At 37.8% G+C, this 16,142-nt stretch overlaps 1 long non-coding RNA gene across 1 annotated transcript; it reads left to right on the forward strand.

Moving 5' to 3' along the window:
* The first annotated feature begins 8,321 nt into the window (after nucleotides 1–8,321).
* LOC143884557 (uncharacterized) lies at nucleotides 8,322–14,738 on the forward strand. Its single transcript, XR_013252976.1, has 2 exons — nucleotides 8,322–9,421; nucleotides 14,418–14,738. It is a non-coding gene; the product is annotated as an uncharacterized LOC143884557 (long non-coding RNA).
* The last annotated feature ends 1,404 nt before the right edge of the window (nucleotides 14,739–16,142 follow it).

Here is a 16,142-nt window from a genome sequence, read left to right on the forward strand (position 1 = left end):
ACGTCCAGCAGCTTGATCATGAACCCTCTTTTACACTGTTTTTAAACTAACACTTGGATTCTGAAATCCGCATATCCAAACGGCCCCTTACTTTTCAAGAAAGAACATTACCTACGTCCACGAAGACGAAGCTTTAAAACACTCGCCCGGATGAAAGAGCTTCGACATGGAGAAGAGTGCATCTATTCCAGTAATGCCGAATGAGAGTAATGCGAACTATTTATCTGATTTTTTATCACTTATCTTCATATTAGCTATTACCTAGTTAGAAAATGAATATGATGCAGTAATCTTACCATTAGCTACGACTCTTTAACTATTTTGTAGGTGAGAATGAGATTTAGTTAGGACTCTTATTAAGTAGGAAAGTAGCATTTCATCTCTTAGGATTAAATGAAGTTGTAATTTTCTATTTTGAAGAAAATGAAAAATTGTCCATATTCTCTAGTGTTCTTGGGATTATCCCCTAGATGCCGGAATATTTGAGTCTTTTCCAATCGTCATATAAGGGAATTAAATTTCCTCGAAAATTGTGTAATCTTAAAGAAACAACTTTAGAATAGAACCATTTTGACTTTTTCGTCGAGATGGTGTAGTAGGGTGAAATTTTCCCATACATCAACTAGTTGTCTGCTAAAATTTTTATTGCAGTTTTTAAAATCTTAATTTTTTTTTGTATATTATCTGTTTTTTACCATATGCCAATCCAAAACCAACCCGATCCAATTTTGAAAATCGGGTTAGATGGGTTTGATTATGGTTGAGAGACTGAGAGGTTGGTTAGGTTACGGTTGACACTTTACAATCCGAGTCTCAGATTAGGTTGGGCTACGGTTGAGAGCTACGTTGGGTTGCGCTAGGGTTGAGGGATTTGCGTTTTATTGTTGATGGTTAAATTGAATTTTTAGTAGGCGATCTCTAGCTTAAAGCTGTCTTTTGGAAATCGGGTTAGATGGGTGGCCAATTATATTTTATAGAGCATTAATTATTAAAACTGTACTAAAAAAATAGAAAATTGAAATAGAAGACTTAAACTTTTTTTTTTTTTTTTTTTTTTGATAGGCAAGCTGGGGTTAAGGCGAAGAAGACTTAAACTAGACATAAATGATATCTAGTTAATAATTAACTCTTAATTAATGTAATTATTTAGAAATAAAATTACGTTAAAATAATCTTAAAGATAAATAAAGACTAATGCACAATGCACCCAAAGAGACCCTAATACTCTTACCGTTGATATACAGTTGTGTAAGATTTTATTGTTGAGATAACTCAAAAATTAAAACAAAGAAATATATCAATTCAAAATATAGAAGAGGAAAGAAGTTTAGACTCATACATCTTTTCACAACAAGTTAATCTTGTCAATACAAATTTACAAGTAAGCAACGTGAAAGGGAAAAAGGCAATGATATTTTTATCTTCTACCTTCTCTCTTTTACTAAATTTCGTTTGTTAGGGCTTCAATTAACTAGCTAGAATGAATGAAAGAGCTTCCAGAGAGCAGTGAAAGGATAAAAAACTGATGGCAAGGTCAATTGTCTTTATATTATATCATTAAAGGAATGTGATACTTCCTTTTCATTTTCAAAATTGCCAACTGATGTAAATCCCTTAATATCTGGGAGATATTTTGTTGGTAGGAAGTATATAGGAGATGTTTTAATGTATTGTATTTGTAACTATATATACACCCATCTAGTCATTGTAAATATACTGGAATTTATTCTATGTAACTTCATTGGAATTTATTAGTTATTGACCAAATTAAGGAGACTATATATAGTTGTCCCATGTTCTTTATTTTTCCAATCCCTATCGCAGTTCCAAAGCTACTGCAATGCACCTAGCTGTGGAGGCTCATCATGTCGATTACTACGTAATTTATAGTCACTCCATCAAGATATCATGTTCTTCCAATTTCTTTCTACTTCTTTCGTATCAAGCGCAAAAGTGGAAATATACAAAAAAGTGGTCCTGCCAAAGGGTCTGAAATATTTATCTTCACTTTGCCTAAGCAAGTAGTTGTCCAATGCCTATTTAGAACTCTTTGACCTATGTGATCAAAAGACAAGCATAGCATGCTTTCAAAACAAATCCACACAATTCCCAAGAGTCAAAAAATGGTTTCGTAAGAATGTCATTCTCATTGAATCGAAACATTATGTTTGGCCACCATGATTTCTTTTTTCCGAGGAATATTAGTTTGCCAGAGGGAGAGAATTTGAGGGGGCTATGAGTGAAGAGATGGAGCTAAGTAGCTAAAAACAGGAAAAATAAAACAAATTTTCCCAGAAAAGAACTTCATGGCTTACAAAGATAGGTCTAAGGGTAATGTGATGTGAAACCACCTAAGTTAGTCACAGGCCTCATCAACTCCTTCCACTATTGGCAACTACATTATAATCTTCAATTCAATTAATTTTGGATCCGATTATAGTCATTATTAACCATTTGTTATTCAATTAAGATTGACTCCAAAGATTATTTAATCACTTTTGGCGCTGTTTGGACTACAAGAAATTTTTTCTGAGGGAAAATCTTTTCCTCAGAAATATTTTTCTTTCCGAAATTTAGAGGGAAATGATATGGTTTTGGTTAATTTAGAAGGATATTATTATAAATTGAAAGTGGTCTCAGCAGGACACTCTTTAAGATACTGCTGTTGGATCAAATATCAAGGACGGTATTTCTATCGTACCACCAATACCAATCTACATGTGCATTCACCATACAATTTCTCGACATTTTAGCAGTTCTCGATTTCTTGGAGGAAAGAGGTGAGCTTAGTGCGTGTCATAGGCTTCAGGTAGAACACGTCAATTCCAGTCTTGATGAAGAGCTGCTTCTCGCTCCGCGAGTTTCCGCTCACCCTCACAATCATGCTTCAAGTACCTGTTATCATAAAATCCTCATTGCCTATCACATAAAAAAAATCTAAATATTTAAAGGGAAAATATATATGGAGACACGATTATCATCTTCTATAAAAGTTAACCCAAATAATACTACTAATATTGAAGAGTACACTAAAGCACGGGCATATTTGTTATTTTATTAAATAATATGGGCACTTCTGTTGTAGAAAATTGCATCTTCCCTCTACCAACTTGATTCCCACACAAAGGCTGGTTAAAGAGCGTCTTGTGGATCTTGCGATTAATCCTATTTTCATCCACAATGAGGGCAGTTAACTTGTTCTTCAGCCTTAAACATTGTCTCGAAGAGGAAGCACCAAGCTAAAAGAACCCAAATTGAACGACATTTTCAAGAATAAAATTGATCTCGTATTCAGAGAAGTTATTGCTTCTCTCTCTCTCTCTCTATATATATATATATATATATATATGAGAGAGATGGTTTGAATTGAATCATTATTTGGATCGACCCTCTGCATTGATTCAACCTACTTATCTGGAATGGTCTGGAGTATTTAAGTGCCCATATGGATTGACTTGAAATTAGAATGTAGGTTAGTTGTCATTTTCTAGGCATTTGCTTGCATTATACATTTGACTTTTAGGCTATTGTCATTCATAGTAAACTGAAATCGATCAACGATCCAGACTGTATGATTACTGTGAATTATATATATATATATATATATATATATATATATATATATATATATATAGCAGCCGCGCAGGAACACTACTCTCTCTCTCTCTCTCTCTCTCTCTATATATATATATATATATATAGAAACGGTTCCTACACATATGTGTAGATAAGTTCTCTACACACTAGCTTAAAATACAGTGGGGGCCACATTATTTGGGTGATCCAAACCATTCATTTTTAAGGCCCTCACATAGATAGGGTGTCCATAAAAAATCAGATCCTATTGTCTTCATTTAAGGGCGGTACTGCCCACACGGGACTTCACACTCGGCCACTATATAAAAATTCATTAGAAATAAGATTAAGCTATAAGTAACTTATGTTAGTATATCAAATCTAGTAAAATCTGACCATTGGATCAAGGGTGTTAGATGTTGTAGATTGGGCAATTATTAAGCATTAAGGAATTATATTAGGATAATCTTTCATTAGCTTTTCCATCTATGCTTATCTTTTAAGGACATAACTAATTGACTTCCGTAACCTCCTTAACCTATTACCTATCTAATCGACTAAAACCCGAGCCCAATCCTTACCCTAGATGTGGCAGATATCCCTTTCCCTTAACAGTCCTACTACATCAATTGGTAATAAAGCTGCAATACCTATTGTCTTCATTTTCCATCCTGCATTACATTGGAAGTGCATGCTCTGGCTTAATTTGTAGTTCATCGGGCTTATATTTTTTTCCATTGTGTGAAGGTATTCTTGCGACTATAGTCAAACTCCATAATGAGTAAATAATTTCACCGATATGATGAATACTTTTTATGCACAAATAAATCTGTCTGCCTACTTAAATGTGATTAATATGTGAAAGAAATATGATAATGCAAGTTAGTATCTGATCTTCCCAAAGAGCACATACTAACCCATCCAGGTAATCCAGCAATTGGCTTACCTAAAAATTAGATGGGGCATATCATTAAGCTTCATCTGAGATTATCTCTTCTGTTCCATAGCTTTGTTGAAATTCAAAGCTTACTTCTGGAAATGTTTTTGAAACAAAGACATAGAAGACATATTTTTCATAATAAATATTGAAATTTGAAAGCAATAAATAAATCACCTTACAAAAACTTAGCAAATTTCTCAATGGCTGGAGAAGCAATTGCAGTTTTAATCAGATCATCCAACAAGTTGAGTGGAGTACACTATGTTTTCCTCTTTAGCTCTTGAATTACATCACACAGTGTCTTGCCATTCTCCAAGAAATATAATCATATGGGTTTAGAGAATAGCAATTGCCGTGCACCACCTGTTTACCAGCAATTAGTAAGTTAGACAAACACAGTATTATTAACATAATCGGTGGAACTTTTGACGTAATTAATGTCAAATAATATCTCTTATAATTCAGATAATATTAAAAAAAAACAAAGAAATCGATACTCCATCCACATATAAAGAGGAAATAAGTTTAGGCTCGTACCTCTTTTTCCTATATCACCCATTCCATTCAACATGTTAATCCTGTCAATTGAAACTTACATATCAGTACAAGGAAACAAAAAAAGACAATGATGTGAGGTGAAACTATTAGTGATGGGTTTCCACTTCAAAATTTAGAGGCAAATAATGGACAGACTTAGTTGAATAGATACTCATCTTTCGGGTAAAAGTGAAAATACTCACCTTCTCAACAGGAATCCTCGTCTTTTTCTCTTCCTCATCTCATCCGCTTTTTCTTCCTTCTCTCACAGCCCTACTGTGGAACAAGAGGAGACGAGGTGTCTCTTTATAATTTTCCTGCAGGTGGTGATATCTCCACCCCTTTCTTTATTTTCACGTTTTTTTCTTAAGGGGTGGAGATATAATTTTGAGGTCTATGTAAAATTAGTCTTATACTTTGCTTTATTTGGGAAAACAAATCTCCTAGATTGCAAATTTGATAACGCCAAGATTAATGACGTTTGAATTTTCCAAATGCGACTGTGCCCATAATATCATTTCTATTTTTGTACTCAATTTGGTAAGACCAAATCTATCCTTATACGTGGAAAGACAACCATGACATTCAATGTTAAGTTCCGTGTGGGAATATCATTTCTATTTATAGTAGCACTCTTATAAGAGGAACAAAGTGGGCCCACCACATCTAACGCATGATGTGTAAAATTGTGGGCACCACCATGTACATGGGCTCCTGTGGTCATTGCACCTACAGACCGTATCCATGGGCGTGATTGAGTCCCAGTTAAACTAGGAAATGGACAGACTTCATTGAATCGCTGATAAATCCCTGTCGTTTTTTCTTCCTCATTCCGCATCTCGTTTTCTCCCACTCTCTTAGTCCGAATCTCAAACAAGAGAAGAGGTGGAGGTGTACGTTTATTGCAGTCTTATGGGAAGTGATATTTCCACTCCCGTCGCTCATATTCACGCTTTTAGTTACGGACAAACAATACAGGTGGAGATATAATTTTTCCTTATAATGAAAGTATTGGACAGTAATTAATGTGCAGTAACTCACCTCCTTGTTTTTCATGGAAGTTAGAAACCAGATTCAGAAAAGGATTTTGCTAGCGAAGAGTCCTAAGGGCATATTTTGATGTAGGTAAAGTTTTCATCAGATAAAACTTTCCTCAATCAATTCTAGAGAGTTAAAGGACGTGAGCCAAACATTTTTTTTTTTGATAACATAGGGTATCCTCAGCCCTTTTTTGGGTGGGACTAATCCCTATGGATGCATGCAATCACCCGTAAACTACGTGCATCGGGTAACTATGAGTGGGACATGAGCCAAACATAAAAATTTAAAAGTCTTGAAAATTGAAGTATGTGAACCACAGACCACAGAATTTATTCCAAAAAAAAATAGAAAAAACCTTGTTGCGAAGTTTTACTTTCCAAGAAAGAATATTACCTACATCCAAACATGCACTAAGGGTTGGTTTTGATGCCTGAAATGGGTGCACGAAGATGAAGTTTTAATACACTTGGCAGGATGAGAGAGCTTCCACATGGAGAAGAAAACACTTTTTCTCGTAACGCCGAATGAGAGTAATGAGAACTATTTATCTGATTTTGTATCACTTATCTTCTTACTAACTCTTACCTAGTTAAAAAATGAATATTATGTTGGAATCTTACCTATTTTGTAGCTAAGAAGGAGATTTATCTAGGACTCTTATTGAGTAGGAAAGTTGCTGATCACATATTAGGATTTAATAAAGTTTTAATTTTCTATTTTGAAGAAAATGAAAAATTATCTATTTCTCTCCATATTCTCTAGTGTTCTTCCCTAGACATGGGAATATTTGAGTCTCTTTTTCAAGCGTCGCATAAAGGAATTAAAGTTTCTCGAAAATTGTGTTATCTTGGAGAAACGACTTCAGAAGGGTTTGACTCTTTTCGTCAAGATGGCGTCGTACAATGAAAGTTTGCCATACACCAACTAGATGTCTACTAAATTTTTTATTGCAATTTTTAAAATCATAAAGTAATTTTTTTGTATTTTTTTTCTGGTTTTTGCCATATGCCAATCCAAAACCAACCCGACCCAATTTCAAAATTCATGTTAGATGGGTTGGATTAGGGTCGAGAGATTTAGAGGCGGGTTAGTTATGGTTGACCCTTCACAATTGGCTGGGGTTAGGGTTCATATAATGCTATGTAGGGTTGTGCTAAGGTTGAGGTAATTGCCTCTTATTGTTGATATTAAAAGTGAATTTTTAGTCGGTGATCTCTGGGTCAAATATCTCGTTTAGAAATCAGGCTAGATGGGTTGCCTTCTATTGTTATAGATTATAGAGCATCAATTATTAGAGTTGCTACTGTACTCAAAATTAGAAAATTGAAATAAAAGACTTATACGAGGCATAAATGAGATCTAGTTAATAATTAACTACTAATTAATGTAGACACCCCATTTTGACCGAACCCTAATAGAGTCGTTAGGGTAGAAACCCTATTAAACTAGTGTTTTAATATCCCAAATTTGTTCCTAGAATAGGTTAGGGTCTCATTTAGGTCCCCGTAAATTTTCGTCCGGATCCGTCGCGGTTTGCCTAGCAAACGGACGATGTTTGTAGAGTAGTGTAGTGTAGGAATAAGGGTGACGACTTAGCCAGTAATAAGGGTGCGCGTGAGCTTAGAAATCCAATTCAAATTTTCTGTAATGAGTTGTCCAGGGAGATATAGGGGTGTGCGGATTAGTGTGTAATAAAATTAGGGGGTGTATTATCCTGAACCAGGGCACTTTCGTAATTTGCAAAGATGCTTTTCTTCCCCTCCAAGTCACCATTAAGCCCTAAGCTAGGTTAGTGAGATGCTTAAGACTAGGATTAGTTAGAGGGAATCTTAGTTGGTTAGGATTTCTTTGATCTTAACCCTTGAATCAAAAGGTGATTTGAAGGGTTAAGATCAAAGGGAGAGAAGATATTTTTTTTGCAAAGATTATTTCCCCCCTGTTTTCTACGTGGTCCCCCCTGCTGGTATAAAAAGTAATTATAAATACACTAGGGTTGGTTGTCCATGGAAAAGGAGGGGGATCCAATTCAATACATTTCGCTTGGGTTTGTCTTACTCGAGATACCACCTCGTAATTATGGATTAGTTATAAATGCACTGCCAAGGGAGGTGGCCTGGGAAAGAAGAGGGGTCGAATATATCATCTCCCTTTCTCCTTAAATCCCAGCGAAATGGGGTTTGAAGGGAGGATTTTCATTTTTGCAAGAAAAAGGGAAAGAAATCACAGAGAGAGAGAGAGAGAGAGAGAGAGAGAGAGGAGAGGAGTCTGAGCTTTCTTCTCCGGCCTCCCTCCCGACTCCGATCGGCCTCTACCATTCTTCTTCTATTTTTACCACCACGATCCCACCATCATCTCCATTTTTTATTTTTTTTTGCAGAAACCCATTTTCTTCCCCAAGTCCACCACCACCGGCCGCCATTAAATCCGGCATGTCCCATCACGAATCCCCATCCCCACCACCACTTCTCAATCTCCACCTCCATTCTTTTCCTTCTTTTTCTTCTTCTCCAGCCACCATCGCATCCTCTCCGGCAACTCCCTCTTGTCCGTCCAACCCATCGATTCCGACCAACTCCCCACCACCATCTTCCTCCTCCTCTACAATCCAAACCATAACCATCTTCTTCTTCTTCTTTCTTTCATTTACCTTTTTTTTTCTAAAACCCAAAACCCATTCCCACCACCACCATGCTCCGGCCAATACCCCATTAACTCCGGCCGGCCACCTCCATTAAAACCCCTCTCTCAATCCTTCTTCTGCTCTAACTCCCCTTTCCACCATCTTCAACTTCAAAACCCCCATAGAAACCCACTTCAAAACCCATTTCTATCCCTTAAACCCATCTTCATCCCCACGCTCGAACCCACCTTTGATCATCTCCATCTCTGCAACACACAGCCACCTACATCTCAAACCCACCTCCATAATCCGACCCAAACCCATCTCAAACCCACCTCCATCTCCCACCAAACCTCCGGCCATTTCCGATCCAAAACCCATTTTCGTCGGCTCCTTCTCCGGCCACCTCTGTCTCCACCAAACCCCATTCCACCAATACCCATCATCGTCCTCATCAATTTCATTTCCATCCCTTCTCGGATTTTATCACAACCACCATCCAAACCGTCCTCCATTTCCTGAATTCGGACAAGATTCGTTGGATATAGTCATCTCCTCTGGCAATCTGCGACCGGATCCAGCGAAACCTTATTCAAATTCCGACCACCTTCGTCGTGCGGCCTCAGAAACCTTCTTCTGCAACTCAGATCCGCCTTGTTGCAGCATTAACACTGGGTAAAAAAGGGCTACATAATCATCCAGAAAAGGTATCCTCCATCCTTGGTATTCCTCTCTCCATCTATGTCATCATCAGTATGTTTGATTCATGCCATCTTAATTGCTTCCTTTCTTGGTCGCATTATGTGTGTTTCATTTCATTTCAGAGAATCGACCTTGCCTGTCATGCTTGCATATTGTTTGAATAAAGTTGACTTACTAATTAACATTTTCCTTGCTATACGAGTAACTTGAATGATGATGATATTTTGAGAAAGTAAGCAGGGTAATTTTTCATTGTTTCTGTCATTATCATAGATCCGATCTTGCTCGGAATTTTGGTTTGTACTTTTAAAGGAGCAGAGGAAAGGAGATTTCTGCTTCAACATGAAGCATATTGGTTTTGGGGTGGTATTCATGTCAGTTCATTTGCTTAGAGTCTCTTTACAATTCCAATATTGCTAGGCTTTAATGATCCCTGTTCTTAAATTGGTTTAGTAAAGATTAACCTCGAGTAGCTTTCTTTTATTCATGTGTGGATTTCCAAATGATTTCATACTCACCATTTTGCTGAATAATCTGAAGTATTGGCTCCTTTGGTATTCATCACTTATTTTTAAAAAGGTAGCTGGTATGGGGAATGGAAAGTTAGTGTACACGCTTTATTCACAAGGACTTGAGGATGTGTATGCTTTTGCTTGGATTTTATCCTTGTTCCTGGTCCTTAAATTTCAGTAATAATCTGTGAGCAATCCTCTTTCTCTAATATTTTCTTCGGGTCTGCTGTAACAGTGAACCCTGAGAATATGCATCCTTGGATAATGAGACTCCCCTGTTTTGAACATTTATATTATGATTTTACATATGGCAGCCCTCATTATAGCCCTTGTTTTGCACAGGTCCAGCCCCCGTTTCAGTCCCTGTTTTGGGCATAGTTTGGTTAGCAATTTAGCCTTTGTTATGCACAGTCCGAATTGCTATCCCATTGCTGTCCTACAGTGTTTATGCACTCAACAGCCATGATTTGTATCTGTTTTAAAGTATATAGCTGCTGTCCTATGGCTTTTGGCACTTTGTGTGTAGGATTTGTCTTGGTTTAACGCACTCAGTTGCTGTCCTGCTGTTGTCCCGCAGTTCGGTCCCTGAATCTGTCCCAGTTCTTCCACAACTCAGTACATGAATCATCCCATGTTCTGCGCATTTCAGCCCAAGTTTCCTGTGTTCATATGCTTATAATTGAAAGACTTATGGTATTTTGCTTTTGATTGAAAGATTTACTTCATGTCTCTGTGTTGGTACCTTGTTTAATATTCGTATGAATTGAGAGATATATTCAACATGTCGTTTCGTGACTTCCTCAGTTTTGTCTTCCTAGGGAATCATTTATGTAGCCTTTTATGATTTAATAACTATCAGGTTATCATAACTGATGATAAGTGTGGCCTAAAATTTTATTTTTGTTACATAAGGCGTTTGGGTGATATCTCAATAGTGATTATGCTAGATCATTTTGTGTGCTGAGCTTATTGCTTAGTCAGTTCAATCTGGGAAATCCAATGTGAGATGGGAATTGTGATAGAATTATTACCTAACTGACCATGTCTCAATCATCTGCACCAGAGGAGAAATAAAAAGAGCCTTGCGATTAATTCTAAGAGAGAAGCTATACTAAGGGGACTTACCTAGTCTTGATAGTATTCCCCTCTTTCTTTTAGAAGACTCTCTAAGTCTTTTAGGCATGTACCTCAGATATTTGATCTTATCTTTCATAGCAAGGGCAATGAAGGAGTTATCCCAAGCCCATCATTTTTGGGGAGTTGTGCGGTCCCAATAGCATTTCCCCCCTTTTTCCTATTCATTTAGGGGACTTATTTAGTCCATGACTATATAGTTAGTTATCCATCCCTTCCTAGCATAGCTAGGGCGATGAAGGCGCTAGCCCAAGCCCATCCTTAGGGGACTTGCTCAGTCCAAGTAGCATACCCCTCATTTGTATATAGGAGACTTGTCCAGTCTCATCAGAATCTTTGTTTACGTCATTTGTATCTCAGAGACAAGCCTTGTCTCATATAGAGAGTTTTTCCTTTAGGAGGCTTACCTAGCCTCATGTTAGAGTGGCCTCCTCTTTTAGAGCGAGTCTTTGACTTGGTAGTGTTATTAGAGATGTCTCTGACTCATTTGTACTCCATCCCTAGTGTTATTAGTTACGAGTTTCTCCATTAGAGACTAACTCAGTCATATAGAGCCTTCCCTGCTTGGGATCTTAGATTATTTTCTCTGTTCTTGGGACACTTCTTTACGTGTTGTGGTTCGTCTCTTTGAGGCGTTAGTTGCTTGTTCGGGATTTTCCCTTTGGATTTAGGGCTTTGCCCTAGTTTGTGGTTGTGCGTGCGTGTTCCCTTTAAGATTGAAAGCATTTAAAGGTCCAGAGCATTGGAAAAGCTTTAAAATCCAAAAAACATTAGAAATTTGAAATTAAAAAATATTTAAAAACTTTAAAAATATCAAAAACATTTGAAAAACATTAAAAAACCTTAAATCAGCTAAAGTGTTGAGTTTTATAGCGTATTAGGAAAGTTCGATTTTCGAACTACGTTGGCTTGATCCTCTTTCACGAGGTACGTAGTGCAGCTTGGGATTCTTATCCCAGGTCCAGCCAAACCTTTGTAAATAAATCATTTAACCCTTTTAAAAATACCAAAAATATTCCAAAACATTGTTTTTCGAAAAAATTCTTCCTCTAGAGTTAGGACTTTGTCCTAGATAGAGAGTTTCAGAGTTAGGAGTTTGTCTTTTGTTGTGTGCTTGTTGTGTGTTTGTGTTAGAGTTAGGGGTCTGTCCTAGAGTTATAGGAGCGCCTCCGTCCGGTCAATTGGCGATTCACATCGCCGACTGATGACTAGGTCTAAGATGCGTTAGTGATCCCATTGTTTTCCTTAGGAAACACAGCCTAGTTACACATATGTTGTAGGAACCACCTGCATTAGCTTAGGGCTAACCTGCATTTATAAAATCTACAATTCACTGGAATTTAAATAATCGTACAAGAAGCTTTAAGAACTAGTCCGGTCTTTTAGATCGAGTCTAAGATAGAGGTCTAGGTGTCTTAGGCATCCTAGCTTAGAATAGGCGCGAAGAACTACGTTGCCTTGATTCTCGTGGAGGCGGGGATACGTAGGCTTCTTTGGATGAATATCAGACCATCCGAGGACTCGGGCTTAAGCATGAGAGTCTTAGGGTCTGTTGTTAGCGCTTGGGATTTCTGTTAGTATATCGATTTTTACATAGGATCATGATAGTGTGTGTTCATTTCTTGGCTTTCTTATATGCTTATTCTTTTATCTGCCTGACGCGCATTGGTCGAATGGCAAAGGCAACCTCACCTTTAAGCCCTTCTTGAACAACCTACTCATGTGCAGTGGCTTCTGTTCCTATTCGTCTAAAGAGGCACCAGTGTTACAAGTATATAGCCAAGACGGGATTCAGAAAAAAGTCGTGTCAGAGAGCATCCAAGGGTGGGTGGGTGGATGGGAAGAGTGCTAGGAAGAGGTAGAGGCTTGGGTGCATGGTGGTCTGTGTATAGTGTTCAAGATGTGTTCCTCTCTTTTATTAGGTTCGGGATGGGAATAGGGGTGCATATTATATTTTAAGGGGATAGTCGCTGTATAGTGTTCAAGATGTGTTCCTCTATTCTATTAGGTTCGGGATGGGAGTAGAGGAGCATAGTATATTCAAGATGTTTTCTCGCTTTTATTAGGCTCGGGATGGGAATAAGGGAGCATATTATATTTTGGGGGGATTCATGGTTGGTCATTCTTCATTATGACATGAGTACCTGAATCTCCGTAGGTTAATTTGGGGGAAGGATTGTTGGTTGTGGATTATTTTAAGAGGGAATGGGGGAGAGTAGTAATAGGCGCAATCTTAAGGACGAGAAAATAGAGTTGTTAGTTCACGTGATAGGGAGGTCCGAACGAGTGGCATCTAGGATCTAGATCCAAACTATGTCTTCTCTCCGCTTTTTCTTCTTCTGTTTCATCAGGGGTCCTTGCACGTCTTGAAGTGGTTCAAGGTGTGGTATGCTGGTCCCCAAAGGTTCAAAGTTTTTGTTGGACGGTGGCACACAAGAAGATCAATACCATTGACATGTTGAGAAGGAAGAAACAGTTCTTGCCCAATCAGTGCATCTTATGCAAGAGGGCTGGGGAATCTGGTTGGTAACCATACCTGCATTCATTGTGACGTGGCCTGTGGGGTTTGGTGCCGTATTTTTTAGATTGTTTGGCATCGCAGGGTCCTTCCCACCCTGTAAAAAACTCGCAGGGGTCCTTCCCACCCTGTAAAAAACTCGCAGGGTCCTTCCCTCCCTTTTTTAGATAATCACCATAAAAGCTTGCGATACAGCTTGAAATTTTAGTATAAGATGGCATACTGAGATGGAACAAAACTTGTATTTTACCATCTTTGAATGTCAGCAAGGCCGGTTCTTTTTTAGCAGATATAGTATATAGGGGGACGATTTTATTAGATATTAATGTGGAATAAAGCTTGGTGTTTTGGATATGTTCAGGACAATAGAAGCCTGGGATAAAACTCAGTAGTTTACTCAGAAGATGATATTAGGTACTGACGTGGGAAAAAAACTTCTGTCTCGGCTATCTTGAGAACAAAGTTTTGGTATGGTTTTCCTTTTCATGGTAAGTTGGTCTGCAATTTCATGGGATCATATTTCTTGTTGCTGACTCTGGGCTATCTTTTATATTTTCCTCTTCACGGATTTTTGTGCATTTCATATGGAAAAGAAACAAGAGCTATAGTTTTTCATCTGTTTTATGCAATTGGGCTAATATGAAAATGAAAGCACCATCAGGAAAAGAAAAATCAAGCTGATATAAGTTCGCTCGTCTCTTCGATTTTCTTGAGTCGACTTGATTTGGACAATTCTTCCACCTGTGCATGTCTTAATATGTTATGTTCTTTTTATCATCTTCTCCCTTTTCCTGCATATGAATTTAAAAAAAAATTCTTTTGAAATTTGTTTTGCAGCCATTCGATTGGCTGAAGAAGTAGTTCGAGAAACCTGCCGAAGAGGCATGAATTTTGTCTGCACAACTACTAGAAAAAGGGGTGATCAGAAGGAACTCACAAACTAGAATCTTTTGAATAATGCATTTGTCTGCTTTTCTTTTTACCCAGTGGGAAGAATGTTCATTGAATCTATCAGCTCTCTTTTTTAGTGTCATGGCATTCTGCAAAACTTAGACACTGAGAATTTGAACAAACCAACATGGTTCATTGATGTTTACATTTCCTCGTGTGGGTGCATGATTGTTTTCTTCCTTATTGGAATATCACTTATTTCTCGAACTTTGTTTATTGTAACATGGAACCCTTTTGAAGTGGTTGATTTGTTGCAGTTGAGAGAGGTTAAGAAAGGCAGAGGTGGATATTGAGATCCCAGCTGAGCCATAATATTTCAATATTTAGGTTTTTTGGTGTTTAGTTTGCTCCTATTCAACCGCAAGAATCAACACATTATCCTAGGATTGTTATTCTCATGCCTCAGTCCCTTGTACCTGCAAGAACTATATGATATTCTGACGGTGTGTAGCTAAAACAAGCTAAAAAGACAAGCAACATAATTGGATTGGTTGATCATACCGGTCGCTATAAAGTTCAGCTAAATGACATTGAGAATACGTTGATCTAATGATCTTTGAGCCTTTGATTCATCAATCCTTGGCTAGGTTTTTGCCAAGGAAAGATAAACTTTATGATTTTTAGTCCATTATCTTATGCCTGGAGGATTTCTCATTTAATAAAAATATGGAATGTTGCTGGGTTAATTTTTTCCTTTTGAATGAATGAAAGAATTTTTTTACTGTGTCATTTTGTGACCGAGGTGGTTAATATATATGAAAAAAAAAAATTACAAAGGGGCTCGATTACAGATTGCCCTCAAGGAGGAACGCCCTCAAAGGGGAAGGAAATCAAATAGCTCTAGGTGCTCTCTAGCTACACCTTTGCTAGCTAACATTTCAGCTTCTGAATTAGCTGACCTTCTAACAAACAAGGCGAAAGGAGGGTTCTAACATACATGGTACCGTTGCCTGCCCCATTACCTACTCCTCCCATTTTCTCTAACATAATATCTCGGCAATTCTTGGCCAGGCTGGGGCATTTGTAGAGTCCACTTCTATAATCATGTTCCAAGTCTTGTATTTGCATACCATCTCTGTCTTGCAGTAGAGCTTTCGCTTCCTCTCTCGATGAAGCATATTCTAGAGCGATGTTCACCTTGTGCGGTTTGAAAGAGTGGGAACCGGTCCCACCCACACCCACGCACCCACACACACCATTTAGACTTTTTTTTCGACAAACTTGACATGCTTTCAAATTGTTACACATAACTCCCTATAGTAAAAAATGGTTTCATTTGAATGTCCTTTTCCAAACATTAAATTTAAGGCGCCGTTTTGGATACACGGATTTTACAATCCAGTTTTTTAGTTAAAAAACAGTGTAAAAGAGGGTTCATGATCAAGCTGTTGTATGCTGTCCTAACAGCCTTTCTTGGATTTTAAGTGAGAAATTCAGGTTTTAAAAATCCCTCTGCATCTTGAGATTTCTAAAACCTGGAAATAGGGGAGGATCTGCTACTCTCGTCAATTCCGCGGCCAGATGTTGCTCCGCGAGTTTCCGCTCACCTCCACTATCTCAGAATTCAAAATTCCAAAAAAAAAAAAATGTAGAAAACACCTTCATGGAAAG

Source organism: Tasmannia lanceolata, unplaced genomic scaffold, assembly GCF_043159265.1.
Source record: "Tasmannia lanceolata isolate RefF3 unplaced genomic scaffold, GAP_Taslan_0.1 ptg000002l, whole genome shotgun sequence".
In the NCBI taxonomy this organism is placed as follows: domain Eukaryota; kingdom Viridiplantae; phylum Streptophyta; class Magnoliopsida; order Canellales; family Winteraceae; genus Tasmannia; species Tasmannia lanceolata.